The sequence below is a fragment of the Elephas maximus genome, chromosome 14 (genome assembly GCF_024166365.1).
Source record: "Elephas maximus indicus isolate mEleMax1 chromosome 14, mEleMax1 primary haplotype, whole genome shotgun sequence".
In the NCBI taxonomy this organism is placed as follows: Eukaryota; Metazoa; Chordata; class Mammalia; order Proboscidea; family Elephantidae; genus Elephas; species Elephas maximus.
Genome location: NC_064832.1, coordinates 6599726 through 6614589, shown reverse-complemented (window position 1 = coordinate 6614589; position 14864 = coordinate 6599726). Strand labels below are relative to the sequence as shown.

The window sequence follows — 14864 nt, the reverse complement described above, 5'->3', positions numbered from 1 at the left end:
AAGTCTGTCCATATACTAAAAGCCACGGTATTGTGCATATTTTCAAAGGCAGTGTTACAGCAGGTAAATTGTATCTCAATACAAATATCTGTGATTCCTAAAAGACTAACTTTTCAATTAACATATAGAACCTATAAATCAGTAGGAAAAAAACAATCCAATTTTAAAATGTCTCCCTCCAGAGCAAAGGGAAGGGGGTACATTCCATCCGTACAGCTTATTTTTTTATCTCTTCATTATTCAAGTTCTATTCTCATCTTATGTAACTCTAAATTATACGAATAATTGTCTCCATTTTCCTTATCCCTGTTTTCACTATTTAACTAAATAAAGACAGCAACACAGTGTTTTTTATAAAAACCCACCCACATTCACTCAAATCATTTTTTTAGCACTTCTTAGGTTCCAGATACCAGGATGTTCTGACAAACACAACAGACAAGTTCCTGCCTGCATGGGCCTTCTATTTTTGTGAAGCAGGCAGATGATAAACCAGCCAACCAGCTCTTAATGTAACCTAACATTAAGGAGGGAAACATGTAATTTTGGAGCTATCTCAAGCTGTGTCTCTCTCACAAACATTTCTCCGAATCTAGTGAAAAGTAAACACCTCGAAGGAACTCTGTGGGGCCAATAAGTGTGAAAAAGCCATTTCATTTCAGTTTTGTTTTGTTGCTTTCACCTGCCACCCTGTCATTATTTTTTAATAACATGATTATGGAGCTAACATCAAACTCCCACCACCCGCCTGAAAGAAAAAACCAAACCCGTAGCCACTGAGTCAATTCTGACTCAGAGACCCTACAGGACAGAGTAGAACTGCCCCATAGGGTTTCCAGGGAGCAGCTGGTGTTAGGACACAATTCCCTCTTATAAGAACCTGAAAACTGTTCACTGTGGATGTGGGAGGGACTCAGTAACACTTGCAGAGATTTCCACGTGGGTGGGGCGCTGTAGTGTGAGCATTGAGGGAATGGACCCCACGTGCGCTTTGCATCCTTCTGCACATTATGACACAACAAACATTCACTCTTCATTGACCTACATCTTGTAAGAGAACAGAGGGAATTGTTAGGCAGGACCCTTCGAAAATGCAGGGCAAGAAATTTTATTGCAACATTAAATGGAAAATAAAATCTTCCTACATTTTCCCTACCTCATTTCAAGGAGATAGCTGGACTCACAGTGTTGAAGCCCTGAAACTTCAAGACTCTGAAGAGTCTGTGGTAAAAGCCTCAGCTCACTGGGGTGATCACACTGAGGGAACTGGAGCCCAGGGGAAGAGTGACAGTCAGATAGTAGGGTCCTAGACATTGGGAAGGGGTAGGACCTCCTTCTTGATAGTGTTACAGCACCTCAAAGGCTGATGCAGGCACATAAGTAGACAAACCCTGTTATGCTGTTGACAGCCCCACCAAGGTTCTCATGCTCCAGCTGAGAAGGGAAACAGCAGAACGAATGCTTCTAGAGAGATCACCCACATAGGCTGAGGCAACGGGTGTGCTGAAGGTCTTCTCCAAGCACTGGTCCTTCATTAGACCCTGGGAATTACTGCATATCTGGATGAGGGAGTACCCTAAAAGTAAGTGAGGTTAAAAACTCCCCTCAATTTTGTAAGCAGGTAGTTCTGAGCCTCAATTCATTTTATTTTTTAAAAAATCATGCTTTTTTTCATACATGATTTTGTGCAGACACACACATACAATTCGTATTACCCATTCATGCATTAAGTCAACAAAGATTTCCTGTATGAACAGCTACATGTCAGACCCTAGGCCAGATGCTCTTGGTGATGAAATGACTTAGAGACGTTGCCTCACTGCCTGGTGAGAGAAACAGCCAAGTTAACAGGTGTATCAGTCACGTATTGCTGTGTAACAAATGACTCCAAAATATAGTGTCTTAAAAAAACAACCATTTACTAAGCTCACAATTTTGCAGGTTGTCAATTTGGGGTTCTTCTGATCTGGGCCAGCCACAGTGGCTCGCAGCAGGGCTTACTCATGTGTCTACAATTTGCTTCCAGCTCACCTGCGAGCCAGTTTGCCTAAAATCAACTCAGCGAAACCGCTGGATCCTCTTTCCAATGGTCCCTCATCATTCAGCAGGCTGGCCTGGGGTCATTCCCACAGGTTCTCAGGGTTTAAGAGCAACAAAAGGGCAAGCCTCAATGTAAAATCTTTTCAATTCTCTCCTTGTATCATCTCTGCTACTATTCCAAGGGCCGAAGCAACTGTATGGTCAGCCTTCAACTAACAGGTGGAAAAAGACTCCTCCTGCTAATGAAAGGTGCTCTGGAGTCTCATAGAAGGCATGGGCACAGAGAGAGGAAGAATGTGTAGTAAATGCAATTGTGTTTTATGCTGTGGTAAAGGGTTTCCTGGGTACAATGGAGTACAGAGCAAGAAGTGGACTCATCTACCAGGAGAAGATTCAGGGAAGACTACAACCAGGAAGTCATGCCTGAACCAAGTTGGGAATATGACTGAATAGTTAAGGGATGAAAAAAAGCCGAGCATCAAGGAAGCCCTAGGTATTTTCCACAGGCTTCAGTAAAAGGGGAAGGATGGCTTGATGAGAAAAGTCTGAGGAAACAGGGTAAAAGCACTGGGGGATTTGTTACATTTGTGAACAGGCACAGATTATCTTTTGTTCTATTGTTTCCCTACCATTCCTGCCTCTTCTGTCCTTTGGGGTCACACAAAACAAGCCCCTACCATCCCCATGTTGGAACTTTTATTTTCCTTGGAGAAGTCTCCTCCTTCCTCATCACCACCCCAACCTTCTTAATTTCTTCCTCAAATGGTCTCCCCATTTGCTGGTTTCTCTTCTAAATGGCCTCCTAAACAAAAACAGAGTCTGTCATGGGATTTCCCCAAGTCAACTCCCAAACTTCCCATTCTGGCTGACCACAAAATTCCTGAGTCTTAGGGCTTTTTGGTAATTCATAAGCCTAATCTGTTCCAGTGGGGTCAGTTTTCTTCACCTCCACGCTTCACCAGGGAGAGTAGGCCAGCAGATGGGAAGGGAGAGAACATCTCCTAGTCAGAGAGCAGAGCCTGTGTGAAGACTCAGAGGCTAAGGAGACCTAAGAGGGGCTCAGAGTGGACATTTTATAACCAGAGCTGGAGAGACATGATTCCAACAGATTCAAATGAGAGGACTGGGAGAAAGCAGCTGCCCATGATACTGTTATCATTCCCTGTGCTCTTTACCCACCAAGGGATAGTAACCCCTTACACGGCACGGAAAAGTTTCAATTCATTTTTAGTATCTAATCTCCTTCTTCCCACATTGGCACTAGCACTTCTCAAGCACCTACCTGACAGTTTCATGTTTTTCTGGTTGCCGTGTTTAGCTTCAAACTGGGCCCATGGAACTCAGCACTGTCAGCAATGATGTCACACAGGATTACGGAAGCCTTGGTGCTAACTCAGATCTCAGCTGCTTTTTGAAAAGGGTGCCAACCTCAGGTCTTGTGGGAGAGAAACTGTAGCTACTGAATCAAGGAAATTCAGGAGCAAGCCAGAGTCCCCAGGTTATCAAAGGTTCCTGCTGGGAGAAGGGATAAAGGTCCTTCAGACCATTATGTTTGGACATTTTCAAGCAAGCAGGATGAAACAGTGACACACGAGGAAAAGGCCTTTCTCTAAGACTCCAGATAAAGGTGAGGAAAAGTTGTCCCAGATTGATGAGTGCTACAGAACAAAAGCTCTGACTTCCACCAGAAAAGAGAGCCATGGTAGGACAAGATGAAGGATTTGGGATGAATGCATAAGGTCATAAGGAAGATTCTCCTGAGAAAGCACTTTCTGTCATTTAGTAGATAATTAACCAAAGTTTATTTTGTCAATAAGAAATGTAGGAATAAATGAGGGATGAAATGAAAGAATTCAATTGTAAGTTTGAGAGCTTTCCAGAATAGCTGCAGACAAGGCACTCTTTTGTTCTGGATCTGAACATGGTGGAAAGGAAGGAAGGCAGTGGGCAACTGGGGCAGAGAGTATAGGATGGTGGAAAGGGTGGGTTGCAAGAAGCGTACTTAATTATTATATTTTCTAATGAGATGGAATTAATATACCATGTGAAGAACTAAGGAAATTTCTCAGGAGGTTCTGGGAGTGGTAGGTTGAAGAGCCCAGAACCCATATCATTGAGGGCAGAAGAAGGGCTGTAGACTCCTTCCTAGATCCAGGAACTCCCCTTCCCCTCCTGTGTCTCCTGCCCACCTCCCTCAAGAGCCTAACAACCCCTAACCACAAAGATGGCTACAGGATAGAATTTTTTATTTTCCTACTTTTCTTAACCTGAGCTTCATCTAGGATCAGTCATGTATCACTCTTTTCAGGCCAGTTTTGTTGCCCTCCCCACTACTATTACCTCTGCTGTCCTCCTCCACCCAGTGCTGCCCTCCACTGGCCCTGCTTCCTGCTGCTTCCTGCTTTTCTGACTGGCCTCTAATACCCTTTGAGAGATCCCCCACCCCATCTTCTGTCTGTCACTGGAGCTTACACTCCCCTCCCAAACTCCTTCTCTTTCTTCCTTAACTCGCCAATCATTCCCTCAAACTCAGAAAAAAACTGACCCTTATGCTGACATATACAAGCCCCGCCCGCCCACACAGGAGGCATGGTTGTGATTCAGCTACTAAGGTTTGTGCCATCAGACTCTCAAATATGGACATCTGTTTCTGCCTCACCCTGAAGGACATGGTAATGGGCTTCTGTTCAGAGAAAGGCAATTTAAATCTCCTGGTGTAGGCTAGTTAACGGTACGAGGAGAAGTTTTAAATCACACAGAAAAGTACAAATTACGCTGTCTCTTTAAGTATAATTCCTTCTATGAAAAACCTTCCCTTCAAAGGAGGATGAAAACAAGTTACAAAGAGGAGACTGATTCTCCTGTTTCAATGTTTACACTCTAAATTTACTAAAAAAAATAACTTTCATAGAAAACAGTTTTTAGAGAAACCATGTATTATCATGAAGGTGCAGAGCATGAGGTAACTTCCATATTCCACAGGAGCAAATTCACTTCCATCCAACAAACGCAAAAAAAAAAAAAAATTTTTTAATGTGGCGATCCTCGGTTTATATTATAAACTATCACAGGATAAACCTTCGGCTGCTAACTAAAAGGTTTGGCAGTTGGAATCCACCAGCTGCTCCTTGGAAACCCTAAGGGGAGTTCTACTCTGTCCTATAGGGTTGCTATGAATTGGAATCTACTAAAAGAAAACTGGGAGTTTTATTTTTAAATCAATGTATTATAAACGATAGACTTTTGCTATAAGGTAGTACCATCACTGAAATTTTCTGGAGGAGACTTTATTGCCCAGAGTAAATTCCCTAAAGTATGGTCTGTGCCTGGGGAAGAAGAAAGAAACCATGGGGACTGTGGAAGTGGAGAATGGTGGTGATGGAGAGGCCTCCAGGGATCCCTAGACCAGAGACTTAGGTCACAGTTGAGACACCAGAGCCCAGAGGGCTCATGTAAATTAACTCTCCATTATTGCAAGTCTCAACCCAAGAGGAAAGTGTCACTCAGGGTAGAACATGAGAACAAAAAGCCCAAGTTCCAAGCCCAGGAGGATTCCCCAAATATCAGCGAGGCCTTTTGCATCAGCTTCCACTAGGCAGAATTCTCACTCATCAAATTACTCCAGAGATCCATAGGTCAAGTATGAGTATTCTACCCAAGTGTGTAAGGTCAAGGGGTTAGCTACGGTCTGGCGGACCAGACCAAAACATCTCACACCCCTGTCGGCAAAAGGCCCCTGGTCTTGAGGCTGAGTTTTTGAAGAAAGTGAGTGCCATCAGGTCTGCCCTCAGTCTAACCAACACTGAGTCCCTGGTCAGCATCCTGGAGTCCTGTCAAGAAGAGCCAGGCACCTCCAGGAGCATCTGGAGGAGAAGACAGGGGCTGAAGAGGCTACCACACCTACTGGTGCTGCTACACATGTCAGAGACCTGGCTGCAGAGGGTGCAGGCATGGCCTCAAGGTCAAAGGAGAAAGCGCCTGAAGACGTGCTAGGACTCTTAGACTGAGAGAAGCAGGATGTCTGGACTGCAAAATATGCACCCTTCAGGGAAGAACTTCATTCAGGCTTCTTAAACCCACCTCACCTGGAAGATCCACTCTTTTAGCCTTGTGCCCCTTCCACGCCCCCTCTAGTACATGGAGAGATCCAGCCCTAGAGCACCAGGGTGGAAGAAGCCCCAGGATAGCTGTCGAAGACATGAGGTCCACTCCAAAGCTCCCCCCGCCAAGGAGAGAAGAGGACAAGACTCACCTGCAGATGAGGTCCCAGGGCCCTGAGAATGAGCACAATGTTTGTAAGGAAAGAGAAATGGGATTTCAGTGGGACATGGAAGTCTGAGAAAGAGCCTCTGCAAAGATAGCTCTAAGGGAGGTGTGATTGTGAAGGTGGGCTGGTCACTGAGTTCTTTGTAGTACAAGGTACCAGACAGAAGCCAGACTCTGAGGGGAACCTGCCTGCCGGTGAGCAGTGGGCATAAAACCTTAAACCAATGAGAATCGAATCTCTTCCCAGCAGCTTCTGCACAGATCAGTGATGTTTGCTTGGTCTTTTCTCTTTTCTGTGGTCTAACCTGATCTGTCCTGAGATCAGAGAGTTGGAATAGAAAAGCTTGACTGAGATGAAACGAGCAAAGAGAAGACAAGGCCTCCTAAATCTGGTGAAGGCAGAACACAGATAACCAAAGGTGAGGATGGGAAGAAACAGATTGAGTTCCAAGTCCCATCCACAGTATCCCAGGGCCTGGGAATCCCTGGAAGTGCCAGAGGTGTGTACTCCCTGGGAGATGCGACCCCAAGTGTCAGAGGAAGCCCTATGGAGCAAGGAAAGGAGGGCAGGGCCTCTAGGATGGGCACTTCCATACAGGCTGCCCATGTGAATTTCTCAGAGTGACCGTGACAGATCCTGAGAGGGAGAGTTTGAGGCAAAGCAAAGTAAGTTTTCTGAAGAGGGGTGAATTCCACAGTCTTCTGATGATGAAACAGAAATCCCGTCCTGCTCAGAGGTACTGAGTAGGAGGGATTGTGAATTCCCATCCTGCACAGAGGTTGGCTGGGAAGTTGAACTGTCTAAAGACAATGTGGCCAAAGTCTTTTTTATCTTTCAAAGATATATCTTTAACTTCCTGCAAATTCAATCCTGGAAAAAAGCCTAGAATATACAAGTGTGGGTTTTTCAGGAGAGCAACAAGGGGAGAAGGTGATAGTGGCATATCAGAGAAGGAGAACAACAGTCTAATAGTCCCTGTGTTACTTAATGAATCACACATGGTGTCCAGCATTCTTCCTTATCTGTAGACATGTAAATGCAGTAGATGTTTTAGCAATAACTGAATTAATCCTCACAGAATTCTTTTTGGCCATTTCCAGCTATAGAGACCAGAAGAAGTCATTAGTTACAAGAGCAAGCAATACTTCGCTGGTCTGAATTTTGTTCAGTTTCTGTGTTTGCCCTTCATAGATTGATAAAAGTCTCTGAATCTGGCATTGAAGACAGTGTTTTCTCTATTGTTATGGATTGAATAGTGTCCCCCAAAATGTGTGTCAACCTGGCCAGGCCATGATTCCCAGTATTGTGTGGTTGTCCTGCATTTTGTGATCTGATGTGATTACTTATGTGTTGTAAATTCTAACCTCTGTGATGTTAATGAGGCGGGATTAGAGGCAGTTAGGTTAATGAGGGAGGACACAATCTACAGGATTAGGGTGAGTCTTGAGTCAGTCTCTTTTGAGATACAAAGAGAAGAGTGAGCGGAAATGAGAGGGACCTCATACCACCAAGGAAGAAGTGCCTGGAGTGGAGCACGTCTTTTTGACCCAGTGTCCACGCGCTGAGAATTTCCTAGGCCAGGGGAAGATAGATGACAAGGACCTTCCCCCAGAGCCACAAAGACAGAAAGCTTTCTCCTAGACCTGGTGCCCTGACTTCAAACTCCTTGCTTCTTAAACTGTGAGAGAATAAGTTTCTGTTTGTTAAAGCCATCCACTTGTGGTATCTCTGCTATAGCCACACTAGATAACTAAAAAACACATATATAAAATAGTAAAAAAAAAAAAAGTTTCAAATACACACACATACACGTATGATGTTATTAAACTTTAAAAGGTTTTACATTCTTATAACACATTTAACAACAGAGATTTGTATATAGAAGTTATAATAAGAGCCATCCCCACATAAGTATATTGTACCTGCTCCCCTGAAGTGTCCAGTGTCCAAAGATACATATGTACCCTTTTACACACTTCTTTTTGCCGGGACACATGTAAGTACATTCATTTGTTTGTTTTTATGGAAATTACGTCACACTCTACCCATGTTTTTCTCTGAATCACTCTTCACTTGACAATTTTTCATGGTTCTTCTAAATCAGCAGACATGGAAGAAGCACTCTTTTTGGTTCTTCTCATTTTTAACTCCCACCACTCTTCTGTCAGTTTGTTGTAGTGTGGTGGCTTGCATGTTGCTGTGATGTTGGAAGCTATGCCACCGGTATTTCAAATACCACCAGGGTCCCCCATGGTAGACAGGTTTGAGTGGAGCTCTGGATTTAGACAGACTAGGAAAAAGGACCTAGTGATCTATTCCTAAAAAAAACTGGCCAGTGAAATCTTACAAATAGTACTGGAACACTGTCTGATTGAATGACAGAGGATAACCCCTTAGGTTGGAAGGCACTCAAAATACAAGTGGGGAAGAGCGACCTCCTCAAAGTAGATCCCACTTTAATGACATTTGCTGATGGGGCACAACTCATCATGAGAAGAAACTGATGCAAATATCCATTAATAATCAGAATGTGGAATAAAGGAAGTATGAATCGGGAAATTGGAAGTCATCAAAAATGAAATCGAATGCATAAAGGTCAGTAATCCAAGGCATTAGTGAGCTGAAATAGCTTGGTTTTGGACATTTTAAACTAGACAATGATATGTCCTACTATGCCAGGATTGAGATACTGAAGAGAACGGCACCATATTCATCGATAAAAAGAACATTTCAAGATCTTTTCTGAAGTACACTACGAGCAATAGGTTAATACCCACAGGCCTACCAGGAAGACCAGTTAATAAGACTATTATTCAAATTTACACACAAATCATGAATGTGAAAGATGAAGAAGTTGAAGGTTTTTACCAAGTTCCGCAGTTTGAAACTGATCAAACGTGATGCATTGATCAATCAAGATGTACTGATAATTACGTAATTAGAATGCGAAGTTGAAAACAAAGCAGACAAATCAGCAGTTGGAAAATAAGGTATTGATGATAGAAATGACAATGAAGCTTACATGATAGAATTTGGCAAGACCAATGACTTATTCATTGCACATACCTTTCGTCAGGAACATAAACGGTGACTATACTCGTGAACCACTCCAGGCAGAATAGACAGAAAACAAATTTGTGGAAGGTGATGATGGAGAAGGTCAATATCACGAGTCAGAATCAGGCCAGGGGCTGACTGCAGAACAGATGATCAGTTGCTCATATTCACGTTCAAGTTGAAGCTGAAGAAAATTCAAACAAGTCCATGAGTCAAAGTATGCCCTTGAGTATATCAAACCTGAATTTAGAGACCATCTCAAGAATAGATTTGATGCACTGCACACTAATGATCGAAGACCAGATTAGTTGTGGGATGATAGCAAGGACATCATATATGAAAAAAACAAAAAGTCATTAGAAAGACAGGAAAGAAAGCAAACACCAAAGAGGATGTCACAAGAGACTCTGAATCTTGCTCTTGAATGTACAGTAGCTAAAGAGAATAGAAGGAAAAATAAAGTAAAAGAGCTCAATAGAATACCTGAAAGGGAAGCTAGAGAAGACAAAGTATGATAATATAATGTGAACAGATTTGGAGTTAGAAAACCAAAAGGGAAGAAAACACCTGGCATTTCTCAAGCTAAAAGAACTGAAGGAAATATTCAAGCCTCTAGGTGCAATACTGAAGGAAGGATTCTATGGGCAAAATATCGAACAACACAGGAAACATCAAAAGAAGACTGCAGACTAACAGCCTAACAACTGGACCAATAAGCAACATCATGATAAACGGAGAAAATGTTCACGTCATTAAGGGCTTCATTTTTACTTGGATCCACAATAAACACCCACGGAAGCAGCAGTCAAGAAATCAAACGACACATTGCATTGGGCAAATCTGCTGCCAGAGGCCTCTTAAAGTGTTCAAAAGTACAGATGTCACCTTGAAAACTAATGTGCGCCTGACTCAAGCCATGGTGCTTTCGGTCACCTCATACGCACACGAAAGGTGGGCAATGAATAAGGAAGACCAAAGAAAAATTGAAGGCATTGAATTACGGTGTTTGCAAAGAATATTGAATATACCATGGACTGCCAAAAGAATGAACAAATCTGTCTTGAAAGAAGTACAGCCAGAATATTCCTTAGAAGCAAGAATGGCGAGGCTTCATCTCACATATCTTGGACATGTTGTCAGGAGAGATCAGTCCCTGGAGAAGCAGGTCATACTTGGTAACAAGTGGCCACAACAATCGGCTCAAACATAAAGACGACTGTGAAGGCGACGATAGGTAGTTTAACATACATTTTGACCCATATGAAGTAAAATTTAAACAATTATTTCATGCCTTTTTGTAGGGGTTTTAGAATATACAATTAAAATAAATGTAAACAATTAATATAAAAAATCTCTGAAAATAAAATTAAATTTTTTAAAATCACTGCTCCATACCCCAGATCTAAATGGCTTGATATAAAGCACTGGTCTTTGTGATTCACAAAAAGGAGGTGCCAATTCCTGGAGGGGGGATGGGAGGATAGAGAGAGTTGGAAGCTGGCAAAATTGTCACGAAAGGAGAGACTGGAAGGGCTGACTCATTAGGGGGAGAGCAAGTGGGAGTACGGAGTAAGGTGTATACAAACTTATATGTGACAGACTGACTTCATTTGTAAACGTTCACTTGAAGCTCAATAAAAGTTAATATAAAAAAAAAAGCCCAGCCCTGACCAATGTTTGCTTAAAAACTTTGAAAGTTTGTTCCTCTCTAAAATAAAGCAGGGTCTAACTTTAAAAATAAATAAATAAATATAAACAATTATTAGAAAAAATCTCTGAAAATAAAATTTATTTTTTTAAATCACTGCTCCATACCCCAAATCTAAATGGCTTGATATACAGCACTGGTCTTTGTGATTCACAAAAAGCAGGTACCAATTCCTGAACAAGAACTGAAGTGACAGGAGAAACTCCCCATGCTGTTATAGCCCTGAGTATGGGCCCTAATCCAGTGATCTGTCTTCATTAATTCCTTTTCATTTCATCTCTGTGAAAGAGGGGAGGGAGAAGGTGAGAGAGGGTTACATGTGCCTATTCTGTTCTTTAGCATCAAGTTCACTGCCAGGAACAAGTATTCGTAAGAGTCTAAAAAACGTTAAAGTACAAATAAGGAGGAAAACCTCCTAGTACATATATGTATTAGGTGGCACAAAGAGTTAAGTGCTCAGCTACTAACTGAAAGGTTGGCAGTTTAAATACACTCAGAGTTGCCTTGGAAGAAAGGCCTGGCAATCTACCTCCAAATAGTCACAGCTATTGAAAACCGTATGGAGGGCAGTCCTACTCTGAAAAGTCACGGGGTCGTCATGAGTGAAAATCTCCTCAACGGCAACTGGATTGGTAATCTATATATGGCATAAATGTTTGGAAAATTAGTTTCTGAACATATACACGGCATACAGAATACACTGCACATTAGTATTATGTGCCAAAACCCACTGTCATCAAGTCGATTCTAACTCACAGTGACCCCAAAGGACAGAGTAAAACTGCCCCATAGGGTTTTCACTGAAGCAGACTGCCACATCTGTCTCCTACAGAGAGGCTGGTGGGTTCGAACCACTGACCTTTCAGTTAGCAGCCAAGTTCTTTAACCACAGAGCCACTAGGGCTCACTGCTGTCATGTACAGTGATTACATAAGCAAATTCTGAAACAAACTGCCTGGGTTTAAATCCTAACTCAATTTATCAGCTGGGTGATCTGGGCACGTTACTTTACCTCTCACTGCCTCAGTTTCCCATTTCTAAAATGGGTCTTATTCAAAAGGTTGTTACGCAGGTTAAATAAAACACACAAGGCACTTAGAAAAAGGCCTTACACACAGAATGAACACAATAATTGTTAGCTTTCATAATTATTAAGGGAATACAAACAAACGGCCAGGTTGAAGGAACTTCCATTGAGAAAGAGTTGAGTTCCAAAATTCATGTGTAAAGTCATTTACATCAACTGTTAAAGTTGTATGTTTAGATTCAAGTGATTACTGAGGTGTGTTATGATCTTGAACAGAGTTCTGGGGACTATACAGGCAGACTCTGCATGCCTTTCTCCTGCACATCCATTCCATCTCCCTTGGAGCCGAGACATCATGTTATCAATTAAACCCCTCCCACACTGGTGGTGTACTGTTTAAGAGCTACAGCTGCTAACCAAAAGGTCATCAGTTCAAATCCACCAGGCGCTCCTTGGAAAGTCTATGGCACAGTTCTGCTCTGCCCTATAGGGCTGCTATGAGTTGGAATAGACTCAGTGGCAATGGGTTTTTAACGGGTATGAGGTAACTGTTCAGTGCTTAAAGACGTACCAAAAGCAACCACTAACACAAAAGTATAGTAAAAGGTTCTTATTTCAGAGTAGCAAAACCTTAGTTTCTAACACAGTGGTGAATTAGGGTGGACTGTGGATCAAGAGGAGCTCTGGTGGCATAGTGGTTAAGAGCTCAGCTGTTAACCAAAAGGTCAGTAGTTCGAATCCACCAACTAGTCCTTGGAAACTCTATGGAATAGTTCTATTCTATGCTATAGGGTCTCTATGAGTTCAAATCAACTAGGGTCTCTATGAGTTGGAATCAACTTGATGGTGACAAGTTTGGTTTGGTGGGTGTCATGGATTGAATTATGACCCTAAAAAATGTGTGTCTCAACTTGGTTAGGCCATGATTCCCACTATTGTGTAGTTGTCCTCCATTTTGTGATTGTAATTTTACTTTAAGAGGATTAGGGTGGGATTGTAACACCACCCTCACTCAGGTCACCTTTCCCTGGGGTGTGGCCTGCACCACCTTTTATCTCTCCAGAGATAAAACGAAAGGGAAGCAAGCAGAGAGTTGGGGGCCTCAGACTATCAAGAAAGCAGCACCAGGAGCAGAGCATGTCCTCTGGACCCAAGGTCCCTGCACCTGAGAAGCTCCTTGACCATGGGAAGGCTAAGGACAAGGACCTTCTTCCAGAGCCAAAAGAGAGAGAAAGCTTTCCCTTAGAGCTGATGCCTTGAATGTGGACTATTAGCCTACTTTAATGTGAGGTATTACATTTCTCTCGGTTAAAGCCATCCACTCATGGTATTTCTGTTATGGCAGCACTAGATGATGAAGACAGTGGGTCAAGGTGGAAGGGGTGGATGAAGGACAAAAAAAGAAAAACGGACAACAAGAGAAATATAAGAATTCAGAGAACTGTGAAAATTTAATTCCTGAATATACTTTCTTTCTCCTCCCTATAACTGTAAGGACTTTTCTCATATACAGCATATATAAGTAAATCCTTGCAATATTTAAAACACTTAGATTTTTGTAAAACTCATTCTCTGAAAACTCATGGTGGCCCCATGAATTTGTGGCTTAAAAACAACTCAGAACTAAAAAGAAGCATAAATAAATAAATAAATAAAGGCACTGCTGTCAATTGCGGGCGATGTTCTTTTCCTGCTATCCACAACCCACACACTCGGGTTAATTTTCCAGGGTCGGTGTTCATAGACCATCCTCTTTCTCTTACCACCACCCCACCACCCTTAATTATTTAGAAAAGGCAGGGCCAGTCAGTGCTCCAAACATCAAGTTTTCTCTCCAAAATGCCAACTCGCACTTGGGGAGCAGGCTACATTCTCAGCTATCAGCACTTCCACTAGCCCCTGCAGATAAGGAATGTGTCTCCACTGAACTGTTCATTGTAATTAAAAAAAAAAAGTAAAAAACTGTTTCTTAAAAAAAAAAAAAAAACAGGCATTTCCCTATTACCCACCCACCCCACTCTCCCACACCCAGTGCTCCCCTCACCACACACACACTCAAATATTTCATACCAAGGGTGTGTCCCAAGCACGGGGTCTGGCTCCGCTCTTCTTTTACACCCCTTGGAGGCCTCTGGAGAAACCATACCTTTGGTTGGCAATTCCCTGAACCCTGCCTATTCAAGCTGGCACTTATTCAAAAAGGCAGGTGAGTCTTCAAGTCAGGTTTTTAAAAGGAGTTTAAGAGGTGCCAGGTGATATACCTACTCACCCTCAAATTTCTCAAAGGTAATAATTTCTTCAGATGTTTACAATGTCTCAACTATGGGTTAATTAAATCCCTTAGGATGGTGGGCATAGGAAAATCCTCCATCTCAATGCCCCCCATTTCGAAAAAAAAAGAGGGGAATCTCCAAAATTACAAATTTGAATTTCTACATACTTGATTGAACTAAGGAGTAAGTTCCTCACATGTGTTATTCTTGGTCTGAGTCCTGGTGGTGCAGTGGGTAAGAGCTAAGCTGCTAACCAAAAGGTCTGCTGTTTGAATTCACCAGCTGCTCCTTAGAAGCCATATGGGGTAGTTCTACTCAGTCCTATAGGGTTGCTAAGAGTTAGAATTCACTGGATGGCAATTGGTTTGTTTGCTTTTCAATCTTTGGCTGAAAGGTGGACTTTGTTATCAATTTATTAAATCAACTGGCAATTTCCTGGATATTTCTCATACAGGAACTTATGATGTCTTCAAATCCAGCTAATCAGGTTTA

At 42.3% G+C, this 14864-nt stretch overlaps 1 long non-coding RNA gene across 4 annotated transcripts in view; it reads right to left on the bottom strand.

The window, feature by feature from the left end:
* Window positions 1-9348, bottom strand: part of LOC126058128 (uncharacterized) — a 263603-nt gene extending 254255 nt beyond the window's left edge. For all 4 annotated transcript variants that reach the window (XR_007513104.1, XR_007513103.1, XR_007513105.1 and 1 more), the window contains exon 1: window positions 6612-9348. This is a non-coding gene — a long non-coding RNA (uncharacterized LOC126058128). The remainder of the gene's footprint in view (window positions 1-6611) is intronic.
* Between the last annotated feature and the right edge of the window lie 5516 nt (window positions 9349-14864).